Source organism: Sapajus apella, unplaced genomic scaffold (genome assembly GCF_009761245.1).
Source record: "Sapajus apella isolate SASKATOON/1434 unplaced genomic scaffold, GSC_monkey_1.0 scaffold1, whole genome shotgun sequence".
NCBI classification, from domain to species: Eukaryota; Metazoa; Chordata; class Mammalia; order Primates; family Cebidae; genus Sapajus; species Sapajus apella.
The window spans coordinates 72996992-73012771 of NW_022436941.1; the positions used below are offsets into that span (position 1 = coordinate 72996992).

The following is a 15780-nucleotide window of genomic DNA, read 5'->3' on the forward strand; positions in this document are numbered from 1 at the left end:
TGCTTCTAGCCTAATTCAGTATTTTTAGACTCATACAGAATTAAAGCAATGATTAACTACAACTCCAATTTCAATGTAAAGTCTGTACAACATGAAAAAAAAAGAAGATGAACAATAAGATATTAATGTTCTCTACTATGTAAAGTATCATGAAACATGGTTACGTGTAATTTGTGACATATTTTAAAAGATCTATAGTTCCCATCCATTTTATGAGTAAAATGGCTGATGATTTATAATGTAAAGTTTTTTAAACCATAGGACATTATCATTTTTAAATAAATAAATATTTGCAACTAATTGATCAAGTACATGCCATTGCATTATTTTTAGTGGCATTTGTGTGTGTGTGTGTACATATATATATATATATATATATATGTCTTTTTTCCAATTAAATTCTTTTTATTCTATAAATTAACTTTTCCCTTTGAATATTCCAACAAAAAGTCTTCTAGAACAGTACATATGTAATTCAGGCCCTGGAGGTGGGATAAACTTATTAATGAAGAATTAAAATCATTTAAAGTTTAGGAACTCTAATAAGGATAGTCTAAAGTTGAGGTGGATTAGCTTGGAGAAAAGGAAGCTAAGAGGATGCGTATTAGTATCTTTAAGTATGCAACAGAATGATGAATGAGAAATTCTTAGTGCCAGTTCTTCTTTGTACTGAAATCGCTATATTTGGGGATGGTTTAGACACAGTCTTGTCTGAAACCAAGAAGGGATTAAATGAATTCTCAATGTTCCTTCTACCCTACAATTCTATTTGTTCAGAAAGGACTGTCTCCTTTCTGAACAAATAGAATTGTAGGGTAGAAGGATAAAAAAGAGGAAAAAGGCCATGAGAACTGAATTTGGAAGAAAAACTATAATTTTGTTGAGGTCAGAAAGTTAAAAGTCTAGATGAGTGTTATTTTTTCCCTAACACTTGTATTGAGAAATAGAAATTTCTTGTGGTAGGGGATAAAAGAAAAACAGGGAGGGAGAAAAGCCTCTAGAAGGAGAGCTTTCTCTTCCTTGTTGTTTTTCCTTCTTTCTATGATTTGTAGCTCCTGGTCTTAGATATTGGAAGTGGTTCTGGAAACTCACATTCAACTTGGTTGTGGGTGATTATGAGCATTCTTGAGGCTATTGCCTTCTTCAGATGAGAGATATAGAGGGCATGATGTGAAGAGCTGCCATTTGTCTTGGTAAGTGGTTCTTAAAGTCTGGTCCTGGACGAGCAGCATAGACATCATTTAGAAACTTGTTAGAAATGCTAATCTGGGTGCCCCATTTCAGAACTACTGAACAGAAACACTTCAAGTGGAGCCCATTAATCTATGTTTTAACAAGCCCTCCAGGTGATTCTGATGCTTACCCAAGTTTGTGTACCACCGTTCTTGGCTGACAGAGAAACCAAACCCAGCACTCTAGACACATAGAATCATGTCTTCATCACTGAAGTCTGTGCGTTTTTATGGACTCATTTTGCCCCTAGAACAATATCTGAAACACAGTAGGTGCTCAATAAGCATTTATAGATTAGTGAATGAGTAAAAGGAATTAATTTTGGCAATTATATCTTTGCGCTTGTCTTTTCTAATGTGGGAAGTGAAAGTTTAGAGTTGCTACTTATACAGTGGGGCAAAACTTTTGTCAACAAAAAGATAGTATAATTTTAATTAGCTTGGGTAAGTAAAGCCAAGCTTCTCTCTTGTTTACTTTTGTTTGTTTGTTTGTTTGTTTTCTTTTGTTTTGGGTTTTTTTTTTTTCGAGACAGAGTCTTGCTCTGTCACCCAGGCTGGAGTTCAGTGGTGTGATCTCAGCTCACTGCAACCTCTGCATACCGGGTTCAAGCAATTCTCCCACCTCAGCCTCCCCAGTAGCTGGGACTACAGGCGCCCACTACCATGCCTAATTTTTGTATTTTTTATTGTAATTTTTGTATTTTTATTAGAGATGGAGTTTCAACATGTTGGCCAGGCTGGTCTTGAACTCCTGACCTCAAATGATCCGCCTGCATCAGCCTCCCAAAGTGCTGGGATTACAGGCATAAGCCACTGCGCCCAGTCATCTTGCTTACTTTAAATAGGTGGAAAATATTTCCTAGGATATAGAGTGCAGGAATCAATGATTGAAGTTGCTTTTCTTACACATACCCTCACTTTTAACCCCGGGTTCTTTAAATATAGGAAGCTTAAGATTGAGGGAAGTAAAGTGACTTTAGGGTTTAGGAACTTTGACCCAAGAGAAACCAGAGTCATCCTCTCCTTAATGAAACTTCATTTTAGAGTTAAGAAACCTTTTAACAAAAAGTCATTTCTACCTAGCTTTCACTCAAAAACTGAGGATGAATACCAAATCATTTCTTTTTTTTCTTTCTTTCTTTTTTTTTTTTTTTCTGTTGTTGCTGTCAATAAGCCTGTTGTCTTTATAAGGGACATTTTGGGATGGTTCCACTTCACTGTTTTAACTTCCTTCTTGGGCTTCTTCTCATACACTGGATTCTCTCCTATGGTAGCATGAACTTTCTTATACATCTTCCCCATCATATCTGGAGTTACGCTGTTCTTTATGTATTGAGAGAGAGCTGTTTCTTGTAAGCATCTTTATCTTCCTTCATTAAGTTGCACATGTAATCTGCAACATTCTGGCCCATGATGTGCTTTTGCTGTACTTCTACCTGAAACTCTTTGCTTTCAGAATCATAACCAGGGAATTGTTTGCTACTGTGAGGGATAGGTAAACCTCCATCCATAAGCTCCCTTAAGGATGCTAAAAACTTTATTGCCAGTGGTAGTTCTAGCAAGGCCTCCATCCAAATAGCAGATAAAGGCACCTGGCTGAACACCAATGTTTTCCACATTATATTCATGTCCAATCACCTACACTTGGCCTTCATCAATCTTATCGATGCCAAACCTATTGTAAAGCCTGTGGGCCAGGAGCAGGCCAATACAATTTGCCACAGCGTCATTTGTCAGGCTTCATTTGTCATTTGTCAGACAAAATATGTCTTCACACAGTATTTTGACAGTTCATGTGCATATGCTGTGCAGACTATCATATCCCCTTCTATATGGGCATAAGCAGTCTGACAAATGGTATCTCTGTTTGTTACATGAACTATCAACCTGTATTTGGGTGTGTTTTATTTATTCTTATCCTGTATCACCAGACATTTTTGAGCATAGTAATTAGTTTTACCCTCACGTCGTCTTCTAAATTTCACTTGGTATCTCTCAAAGTAAGCCTTATTCTAATTCAAAGTAAGCCTAATAAACTCCATCCTGTGGAAGAGACCCACGTTGTCTGCTGCTTGACAGAGACCTGGAGTTCCAGCAGTGCTAGGTGGAGAAAAGGGGTAAAGTCAGTTATTAACTGGGATACTCCATGCTCATCTTTCCAAGGAGGTGCTGGGTGCCTTGAGGCTGTCAAAGTTCTTTTAAATGGAAAAGAGAAAAAAAGAAATTATCTCAAAGAACTTTCGGTGGCAGTCTCAAAAGATCCTCCAGTGTTCTCACTTGCTATTATCCTGCATATGTTTGATTAATATCAAGACCTTTGTGCTTTAATCGAGTTTGGGAGCAATAATGATAGCTTTTTCTTATGAGATCTTTTAAGATAAGAAGTTTGAGACTGTTTTTCTGTTGCTTAGCAGATCCAGTGACAAATCTAATGCTGCAGAAAACATTGGTGATTCAGTCCAAGTAATGATCTTTCCTCTGAGTCAGTGATGAAACACTTCCTTAGCTTCATAAGGAACATTGAGAGGCTATGGGGTGTTGTCTTCAGGATATGTGTGATCTTTGAGATACAGCTGTGACTCTTCCTCAGAGAGAAATCCAAGCCCAAAAACATGACTATTTTCAGAACCATTGCTACTAGAGTTTGTTTCTGTATTCCTAACCCAAAGTTATTTTATACCTTGTAACTTACTGACTCCCACATTTATATGCTACTGTTGGATTAGTGATTATAATCAGGTTTTAATTAATAAATCTTGGCTGGGTAGTGAAAGTTGCATTAAAACACAAAGCTTTAGGAGATTTTTTAAAGTAGTAATTTATGCCAGTATACCTATGCACTGTGACTTCTAAAGTTTCAAATAACAAATATTGTACATTCGTCCATTGGTTTTAGTCATACATATTCTCTTTTTACTGACGTTTGGCTAGATGTGTGGTTCTCAAATTTAAGCACCCACGTCAGAATTACCTGGAGGTTTACTTTGTTTTTTAGGACACAGATTGCTATGTTCTACCAACAATTACAATTAGAAATGTAAAAGAATTTACTTTTCTAAGTTTCCAGGTGATGCCGGTACTACTGGCTCAGGAACTATACTTCAAGGCTCTGGGCTAGACACTTAGATTTCCTAAAGTAAATGCCTACTAAAACACAGTGACAAATCTTTTCGGTAATAATCCATATTATAGTTGTAACCACATTATCACTAATCTTTTTGGACAGGTGATTCTATTGCTCAGCTGTGTAATAATAAAATTGTAAAGTTTATAAAACATTCCCTGTTTCTGTATTTCATTTGATCATCCTCAGTAGCTACATAAGATAGGCATTGATATTATTAGTCATAATTTATAGATAGAATTCAAGTAATTTGCTGAAATCAAGACCTAGCAATTTAGTCTCTAGTGACCTTCTTAATGTAGTAATGTGGTGTTCTCTTGTAATAAAAAGAGCTTTCTCACCAGTTGGCATCCTCAATAGAGAATCCCCACCCATAAATATCTCCTTCACCAGCTTGAAATTTTATTTTGTCAAATGCTCTCCCTAGAGCAATCTCTCCAAGGAGACACTGGTTCTTAACTTTGGCTGCACATTGGAATGCCCAAGGAGAACTTTAAATAATTATGATACTTTGTCCCTACCCCAGAGAGTCTTCTTTAACAGGCTGGATATGTGGCCTGGGCATCAGGCTTTGAAAAGTTCCATAGGTAATTCTAATCTACAGCCAAGGTTGAGAAGTACTGCCTTTGAAACTGATTAAAAAAGTTTCAGCCTTCAAAAAATTAACATTAAGATGCAGATATCTCTGAGAGCATTACTAACACATATCTCTGTCTTTAACTGGCTACTAGTTGAATGCTAAGGTTACAAGATTTCGGAATGAGTATCTGGGATGGGATAGTAGAGAGGGACATCAGGGATGGGAATGAAACAAGGGCTAGCATGCCACTTAATTTCATAATTTTGTTTAATATAGCTGTTGGCCTTGGACATGCCTATATATTTACAGTCTTCCTCCACTTGATGGATCATTTATAAGCATCCAATTAATGTAATAAATGCTTTTAAAACTGACTGAAATTGTGCTAAACAGATTTCCCAAAGCTCTTTATTCTAATTTCAAATTTATCTGATACTGACAGAGCTAAAATGAGTAGATGATTGGGTATTCGACCAACTGTAATTTAGATGCACAAGTCAGAATATAAGAGGCACATGGCCCCTGTTTGAACTCAATATTTATGAACACTGATAGAATTTGTTTTCTCTTAAATTACAGTTCTTATGAGAAGGCCTTCTAATTTTTAAGAAATTACTTTCTTTAATCTTTGCAGAAAGCAGGAATATTCATGATAATTTTCTACCCTACATTTCTGGGTGTGTTCTTATTTCCCTCTGTTCATACCATTCTCATTTTACTCCCGTCCCCTCTTCTTATTTAATATTATACAATGCTTAGGCTTTAAAGTGAAACCGTCTAAAGCTCGTTAACTGATAATTGATGCTGTAGTGTTGTATTTAACTTTGCACCTCTAATGTTAGAAAATAAATCTTAAGAAAACTTTATTTACAGTATAAATAAATATCAGAAATACATATATTTTATGTTTATTACAATTTTATATTTACATTTTAAATATACAGTCTTTGTCCTGCCATTGGCTCTTTTGACACTCCTCATTACTTTCTCCAAATTTTTTTTTTCTAGATTTTTCTTTTTTCTTCTTTGTGTAGAAGTACAAAACTTGCATACCAAAGAACTTAACTTGGTCAAGTTTCTGCTAATACACAAAAGCATCTCTCTGCTAAACATTTCTTTGCAGCTCATTGGGGGAAGAGATAAGTTAAAGCTATGCTTAAATTAAGGAATAGTAGGAAGGAGACAGGTTTACTGTTAGAGATATTTTTTATTTTGTTTGAAGATCAAAGAACATAGATTTTATTTTACATATATTATATGGTTATACAGGAATGTTTCTAATCAATCATCATTGACTATTTAAAATCCTAAAATTACTTTTCTTTTTACATTTACATAGTCTATTTGTATGTTTGATGCTTTTTTTATTTATTATACTTTTTCTTCCCTGAATGTCATTTTAAGCCTAATTTATGAGTCTGTGTATGTATGTGTGTATTAGTGTGTGTGTGTCTGTGTGTGTGTGTATGAGAGAGAGAGAGAGAGAACAGCATATAAACATAGAAGATATTTATATCTTTCTTCTTTTGAAATAGGACAAATTCTTTTTATTTTACTTTTCGAGTCTACCTGATTCATCTAGATTCTTATACATGTTGTAGCTGGTTTCTACTCTTTGAGATTTTTAAGATGACTTATATGATTCCCAACTACTATTCTGAATTTTGTACAAAGGTGCCCAAGGGCACTGCAGCAGACGCATGAGGGCACTACAGAACATTGTACATTTTCAGGGGAAACAGCAATATTGATCTTACAGCATACAAATTATTACAAATAAGTTATTTGGAACTAACTACTAAGCAAAACTCAGTCATTTTTTTCTGTCTTGGGGATATTATTTAAAAAGTTAGAGATACTAAGGATACTGTGAACTGAAAAAGTTTGAGAACCCCTGATATAGGGTAAAATGAGTATCATTAAAGTTGGATAAAAATATCACCTAACTCCCTTTCACTAGGTGTATTGAATTTCATTTCAGAAGAGAAAATAAATGCATATAAGCTCATTATTCAGGACCCTGATAATGTTCAAAATTTAAAACTAGAGACTCTTCTGTACTTCTAGCTAAGGGACTAGAGGTTTTGAATAATATGTAAATTTCTCTCTCATATCTATATTCCTTCTGATGTGTCCTCCTGAATATGTTTCCGTCTATCTCTGTTAGTTTGGGGTAAGAATGGTGGGTGATTAAAGCAAAAGAAGAAAAGGAAGGAACTGTACATTTAAAGGAGAAATTATCAGCAACTTCTTCTTTCCTGACAGCTAACAAGTTTATGTGATAGCCTATACTATTCTATTTATTAATAACACAATTTTCAGATTATTTTTAACAAATCTATCATGCCTTGGCCCCTTTAAAAAGTTGGATATTTCTACACTGTTTCTATGGAAACGTTGTATGTTCATGTCATGTATTTTATTGTTTTCAGGAATGATACAACAAAAGCATAATATGCACTTAAAATTATAGTACTCCATTCTAAAATGACAGTTTTTAAATTATTTTTAAAAAGTAGTTATTAGAAAATATGTAGTACGGTCTTTAGGCCAGTACTAACAGCTAACTAAAAGAGAATCGCTCTCAAAGTATCCGATAAAACAGAGACAAATGCTTTATATTTTCACAGATGTCCTTTTAATTTTTTGTCAATTCTAAGATGTCTAACACATTTAATAATCACTAAGAGGTTAATTCACGTTATTAGTGCACTAACAATGTGCTTCAAACAAACAAGGGTTTTGAGACTTCAGTTTTACAGACATAATAACAAAAATAATGACTAACACTTGTATTGAAGCTTATAAAGGACACATTCACTGTAACTTTCACAGAAACTCAAAGCAGAGGAGCCCCAAAATGGAGCAGAGGAAAACAAAGTCCAGTTGTTTTTTTTTTTTTTCAAGATTCAAAATAGACTTTATTGAAATTAAGTGTGAAAGACATAAAAAGGTTGGATCTTATAACTAAATGTGCTTATCTTAGTTACTTTTAGAGTTAAATAAAAGATAACAGATGGAAACTTTAATTTGAATAGTTAAAAGCACTTTATTCAATGCCATTCATTTCCCTGTGAAGAAACTTATATAATTAGTTTTTAAGAAAAATTCCCTGTGAAAGATAGTTTCTGTATGGGGTTGTACAGTATACTATTATTTTTTGAAACCATGAAGGTCCTTTTACATTTGAGTCCTGTATAAAATAGATCACTGAGATTTTAAAAATTATACAAATCCCCTGTAAAAAAAATGACTTGAGTTTAGAAATAATAAAGGTCAGCTTTGTTCATCATTATTCCCTAGTCTTCACTTTGATCTTTGAAAAATAATATATTTATAGGACTAGACAATGGTCTGTCACTGCATTAACCATGACATCTCTCTATTCACTCTCTCCCACAATTCCCTCCTCTCAGGTTACTTTCAATGTTGTGAAGTAAGAGTGTCCTTTAACATGGGATTCGCTGTATCCGGCATCATAACAGGGCACCTGTGAACATCACAGTCCCCAAGATCCTAGCCTCTGTAATCGTTAACTTTACTGGGTTCTTATATAACTTGGCTCTTGAGATTACAGAGTAACTTTTCTATACAAACTCTTGTTCATGGTTTGTTCACATTTCTGGAAGCGACTATGTGTGTTCATTTATTTATCTGTAATAATTTTCATTTATCTTTTTTCTTTAAGCATGTCTTCCCCTATATAACTACTTTTACAACAATTCTTTGAATTCTCATGTATATTTTCAGTATAACTTAAGCTTAAAGTCTTACATATGAAGGGTTTTCTTTATAATCTTGACATGTTTTACTGTTTACTTCTGCATGTTGTGGGTTGCATTTTCTCTAATGCGACGATTTATAACTGAAGAGACAAGAAATCTCTGCTAAGCCAAAATATTCCACCAGTACTGTTTCATCATTTCATCAGTCCTCTGTCATCATTTCTATTGCTTTAGTGATTATATTCTTCCTTAACATAAGCAAGGTTTGGATACATATTCACTCATTGAAAAACTTGGGTGAGGCTGAAACCAAAGTTTGAGTGCATTCCTATTGTATTAATGATCTGTATACCACAGGTCATGTTTCACTTCACAAAAATTCTTTCCAAAATAGTATTTTAACAGTCATAACATTATTCATCTTTATAAGGTTAAATGCATAAAATACTTTTGGAGAATATAAAGCCTTTTATTATGGTGAGCATGATCATTCTGATTTTGTGGGAACTTATGATATTAGTATTTCCATTTTTACTTGAAGAAAATGAGGATTTTAGCTTAAAAGCTAAACAGTTTGTTTATGATTATATCCTTAAATCTGAAATATTTTAAGATTTGGTTGCAAGAAATGGAATTTATATATGTTTAAAAGAAATGCTTGTCTATTGATGATAAATACATCACACTGTGTGGAAGAAGCTCAAGGCCTTTGAACTCTCAACAATATTCCTCTAAAATTTAAATAAAACACCAAAAGCAGGCTCTTACTTAGGGTCACAGAGATTACTTTCTAGTATGAAATAATCTCTAGTCTATATGACTAATCCTTTTTTTACTTTTCTAGAGAGAGGGTCTTGCTCTGTTGCCCAGGCTGGAATGCAATGGCACAGTAATAATTCACTGCAGCCTAGAACTCCTGACCTCAAGTGATCCTCCTGCCTCAGCCTCCTGAGTTGCTGAGATTACAGGGGTGAGCCACCACACCCAGCATGATTTAATTCTTTATATTAGGACACTTGCCTTTCACAGATTCCTATTTCTAGTTAGCATTCTGCCTCTTGGCATGTGTAACCCCTTTGACATGTACCTCACACTGGTACAAACTTAGACACTGAAACAAGACTACAAAACCAAATGAAAAGAAACCTGCCTGTTTTCTAGACTTACTCTGCAGAATACAAAGGAAAAGCAGACACATAAGAGAGAGAAATGGTGGGAAAAAAATGTTAAGCAATTGAAATGTGGAGGGAGAGAAGAGAAGGCAACTTTTATAGAATTTTGAATCTGGAAGAAATATTCTAAATTATCTCTATGTATTTGATTATCTCATTTGAAAACTTGCCATAGGTCATTTATCTAAAGCACTTAGAACTCAAAAAGAGGTAACTAAACATGGCAGAATTGGGGGTGAGAAAAAAACAAAGGAACAAGATAAAGTGAAAGGTAATGATATAGTAATTCGACTATGAAAAGAATTCTTCAGATCATTGAGGACCAAGAAAAGAGAAATCAGACAGTAATAAGACAAAATAAGGAAACTATAAACTAAAAATATTAGACCTGAAAATGTCCTATTTTTTAGATCTCTTCTATCATGTAATATAATTTTGATAATACTTGCCCATTACCACCCCGCCCCCCATTTTAATCTCATTGAGGTCAAGACAGTCTTACTCAGTAACTTTCTTCCTTATAGTACTAAAAAATTATACATTAGACATAGTAGAAACTAAATAAGTTAAAAAGCTAGATACTTTATATGGAAAAGGCTACTTTTAATAGCTAAGGAGTAATAGGAATTCTTTCCAGGGATAAGCTCAGTTATAAGTATGTTCTACCCTACCATTACTAAACACATTTGTTCTACAAAAATACAATATTTTTAGAGCTACACTTTGCTTTCAATCATCCTGTTTCCTTAGGACATCCAGTTTTGCATAGGACAGAAGGAAAGACACTGAAAAGACAGAGAAGGGAAGCCTTTAAAAGATAAAAATTAGCAAGAGGCTCTTCAGAAGAAGGAACCATATGGGTGGAGTTGATGGGTACCCTGGGTTCCAGCTGTTAGATCTAAGGCAGATGGGCTTTGCTCTGCCCTGCAAATGCTTGTGTCTGGCCAACAATCACACGGCACAACAGCCAGATTCCAGCAGTGAAAGGCAGAGTGGAGAGACATTTTTTTTCCTGGCACTTGTCACTCTTTGGATGCTATCTGCCTTAAAGGTTTAAATTAAATTAATATTGCTGACCATATGTCTGTATACTGTAGTTATATAGTGTTGTCTTGGTTGCTAGATACTTTGGATGCTGTGGTTAAGCAAATTGTTGCCTTAGCCACCAGCCACATTTTTAGTACAAGCTCTGACTTTTTAACGTTTCCCCCCTTTCTTTTGAGAAAACTGTTTCTTAGGAAGATATGGTATGCTATGCCACTAGGTTAAGTTAGTTAGTTGTTGGTTAGCCCATCAATTCTAATAATACATTTATACTTCTCTTCCTTTTCTTTATTAACTCACTCACAGGTGGGTTAATAGAATACCCATTTATCCATTACATGGTCTGTCACTGAAATGATGTGTCTGATGAGTAGATTTGAGAGGACCTAGAAGGTCTTTCTCCTGCCCCTAACCACCCCCACCCCCATCCTTCTCTGTTTAACATATATCACCCTTTCAAATTAAATTCAAATTGTAATTTCTAAGCATCGAGTCCCTTCTTTGTACTTTTAAGATGGTAAATTGCACTGAGAAAAGCAATATTTTGCAAAATACTGTGTTAAAATGAGTTTACAAAATTAATTCTCTTAAAGAAGAGAGAGATAGGAACACATGAGAACATTGGGCAGCTGATAAGAGGAATAGAGGGATTGGAATGGAGGCAAGAAATAAAGAGGAGCAATGGGCTGTGAAGTCTTTGCTCAGACTGGAACTCACTTGAACCACCACGCCCTAGAGTAAGAGCAGCAGATGATTTCCATCCAGGATTCATTTGCCATTTGGTGGGCTTCTTGCGCATTTTCCTGTGGTATATACTGTGTCAAAATATCATTAAAGCCATTTCTTGATGTGTAGCTAGAGCAGTGATTCAAATGGAGTTTCCCTTCTTCCCATTGTATAAAAGAACCTTTGGTGGACAAATAGATCTTTAACTTTTAACTATTGGCAGAAAATTAAATATAGGATCTGACATTTAAACTTAATGGGCAAAAAGTGAAGGTTACTTTTCCATGTTAAGGAACATCATATTTGAATCTTTAGTATCAAAGAATGAAAAGATAAGCAAATTGAAAGTCTCTGAACAGAATATACCTTTTGTAGTGGGTTTAAAGTAAATGTATATTGTCAGTGTCATTTTTTTTTTTTGAGATGGAGTTTCACTCTTGCCCAGGCTGGAGTGCAATGGCGCAATCTCAGCTCACTGCAACCTCTGCCTCCTGGTTTCAAGTGACTCTCCTGCCTCAGCCTCCCAAGTACCTGAGATTACAGGTGCACGCCACCACACCCAGCTAATTTTGTATTTTTAGTAGAGATGGGGTTTCACCATGTTAGCCAGGCTAGTCTTGGACTCCTGGCCTCGGGTTATCTGCCCACCTCAGCCTCCCAAAGTGCTGAGGTTACAGGTGTGAGCCACCGAATCTGGCCCACAGTGTCATCTTTTATAGCTAACTTTTGTATTATGAAGCCATTACTGTTTTTAAGCATGGAAGAAGGACTGCATTAAAATATATATATATGTCCCATTTGCATGCCAGTAACTTTAGGTGTTTAAGAATAAAATATAATTAGTGCATTTTTATTAAATTCTGCAAAACATCTGCTTATATCCAGGAATCTGGACACTAGGACACTAGAATTTTGTTTCTGATTAGGTACACACTGGCTGGTCATGTGGATATTTTATGTTTTGGTCATAAACTATAAGACTTTAGATTTGAAAGCATAGTGGTTTTGTGTAACTGGATGTAATTATTCCCAACCGGGTTTAAAATCAACATCTCAGCAATGTTTTACAGACTACTTTAAAAGAAGTTATGTACAAGAGGCTTGATCATATAAAAATAATCTAAACTCCATCATTTCTTTTGTGGACCTTGTTTAGATTATTTCCAGTTTATCTGTATTTTCTACTTTCTAAAGTTACAAGCTGCATTTTCCTTTATTCAAAAGTATGTGTTTAAAAACCTACTTATTTAGATGCATTGGTTTATAGAGTTATCCTCTTGCTACTGACTTTAAAAGAAAAAAAAAATCTGTAAACCTGCCAAGTGTGGTAGTAGTAGCTGGAAGGAGCTTTGTATGCTATTGGAGGAAGATAGTACCATGTTGTAGGAAGATTTGGAATAGATTACTGGTATAGTTAACTCTTGAGTGTGAAATACCACACTGTCTAATATAATATTCTAGAAGAAAATTAATAAAAGATGAATGCAAGGAAAAAAATGCATCTTCATAAAATATAGAGCAATTTCAGCTGTCTATTCAAGGACTTTAATTTTTACTTCATAAAAAATAGCATTCTGAAATTATGAAACTGAAATGAACCCCAAGTACTCTTAATTCTCAGTTTTTAAGAAGTCTGGAAGGAAGGCATGATCAAGATTAAGTCAATTCATAATTCTTAGCACTTAACTGAATATCTCATAGGAGATACTGTGTTTATATGTGATAAACACAATGCCTTTGGTTTAGTAATTATCTATGTTGAATGAATGAGTGAATGAGTAAAGGAATGAATGACCTGCTAACTGCATTTAGCTGACAGTTTTAGTTTGGGTAGATATATAATTTTTAAACTAATTACTGGATCCTACTAAAGAGCAAAATAGCCCTGAAAGAAAAGGGGTCTGGAACAAAGCACTGGACGATGGGTCAGTTTTATTTTCTTCTTTGTGGTTTTGTGTAATTTTCTAAATTTTAATAACAAATATTATGTACCAAAATTTTTTCAAGATACATATGTGGTTAGAATGTATCTTAAATTTGTCGAAGATCTACTAACTCGTATCTCATCTATGATTCAAATTGCAGAGGCCCTACTTTTGCAATAAATGCTACTTTTGAAAACAAATGTAATTATGGCCAAGCAACATTTCTAGGTTGAAGCTGAAGAAAGAAGATTATCTTGACTTAATTCAGTTTCTACAAGTCAAGATAAAATTCTTTCTTTAACTTAATCCTAAGAAACGGAATTAATGTTTCTGCCACTGAAACAAAACCAGATCAGTTGTATTTTGTAGTGTTGAGAATGTTTATATCTTTCCTGAGAAATAACCAAGATATGTTACCGAATGCCAATGTTCTTGTTTCAAGTATAGTCATATCTGAATGACTTTAAAAAAAAAAAATCACACTAACTTATTTAAAAAAAAAAATTCCCTGCTCTCCTTGATAGAGGCAAAATATTGAACCAGGGTGGATGGATAATCCGAGTCACTGTTGCAGTTGGTAGCTGAATCCTGTGACTAATGGTAGAGGTATCTGTCTAGGTGGACCACATGGATCTAGTTATCTGCCCACTGGAATGACACAGTGGGGAGATATCTGATGAATATCATGGAACATCTGTGAATGGATCACAACTATGCCTGATGTGAATCATTCTTTCCTCAAAAAATCTAAAGTTTAATAGTTAAAAAATTCCAATCTGTTGTTGTCACATAAACCTAGTCGTTTGGCTTATTTTAGGGGTTGGGAAGGAAGGAATACAATACATACTCTAGGATGTTTTGCCAGTAAGTTGTTTGACTATGTTTAAGACTCTAAGTTTAGAAAACATAAAAACTGGTTGCGGAAGGTGATCAGTAAGAGCCCTGGGTCACTGCAAGCAATAAAAAAGACTTTCTTTAACTGCTCACCACTGTCATGGACATTACAGGATTTAAGTCTCCTGAGCTTGGTGGATTTAATAGGTTGCCCTGTCAGTCTTTAAATTTAAAGGGCTTAGTTAAAGGTACGCATAACATGCTAACAGAGGCACTCCCACCTGCAGAATTTCCATGATTTAGGGGACCTTGGAGGAAGCATTTGGTGTCTAGCTCTTTAGGTGACAATTTCCTTCACTGAATAATCCTGTTTCACATATATTTCCCTAACTTATGATCACAATTTTTTTAGGGCATTATTACTTAAAACAACTAGGGAAAAAAAGAAAAACAACTGAATGATTGCGTGGGATTAGCTAGATGTGAAGCTGTGGTTTCCTGGATACTGCTAATGCTGTTTTTACAGCTCTTTCTGGATAATTTAGCCTACCTATTTATAGAGATGGGGTGAATGAATGCAGAATAGCTTAGTTTGTGCTTTTATTTCTAGGCCAGGAGTAACCTGTTACCCTCTATATGATATAAAATATTTAGCATTTTCTTGTAGTTTGGCTTGTTTCTCTTTGATATCTTGATATACCTATCTGCTTCTTTTGATTTCTTGACACTAAAGAGAAAATGAATGTACATAAAATCTGTTCACCATGAATATTTACAGATATGAGTGTGTGTTTGTGTGTATCTTTGTATTTTGTGAAATGTGAGCGAGTTGTGGTGAATATCTTTGCCAATAAACAATTAACATATATTTAATATTTTATAAACTGTATGGCAATATTTTTGCTGTGGTAAAAGATGACACAGACTAATTTTTGAAATAACTATTCATAAGTTAATATTTGAATGAACTATATATCTATTTCTTTGACAACGGTATAATCAACAGGGAGTCAATTTTGTTGGAATAAACAAGCTAGTTGGTTACAGTTCAAAAGAGGCCCACTACAATCTCTAATTACTAAACAGTGAATGGGCTTTTAGTAAGATAAATATATAAATGGAAGAAGAAATGAAATGTGTGGATGTGATGTATTCCTAACAAAAATTGAATAGATGAGATTTGGTGTCTAGCTCTTTGTTCTATAAAATATCAAAAAGTAAATTTGCCCCTATTGCTCTATTTTTAAATAAATATACAACCATTGTTTTGCATTGAAATGTATATTTGTACATTTTATCTGATAATATTTTGGGGAATTGAAATCTGTTGTTTTGTTTGTTTTTTAAGGAAAGCACGAAGAAGAATTTACAAATGGGAATAAAATTGTTTAAGATTACCAGTAGTTTCTTTTCTGGAC

At 34.4% G+C, this 15780-nt stretch overlaps 1 protein-coding gene across 4 annotated transcripts in view; it reads left to right on the forward strand.

Annotated features, from left to right (window-relative positions):
• ADAMTS6 (ADAM metallopeptidase with thrombospondin type 1 motif 6) overlaps positions 1 to 15780 on the forward strand; it is a 331044-nt gene that overhangs the window by 280251 nt on the left and 35013 nt on the right. The gene's annotated exons all lie outside the window — the stretch shown is intronic.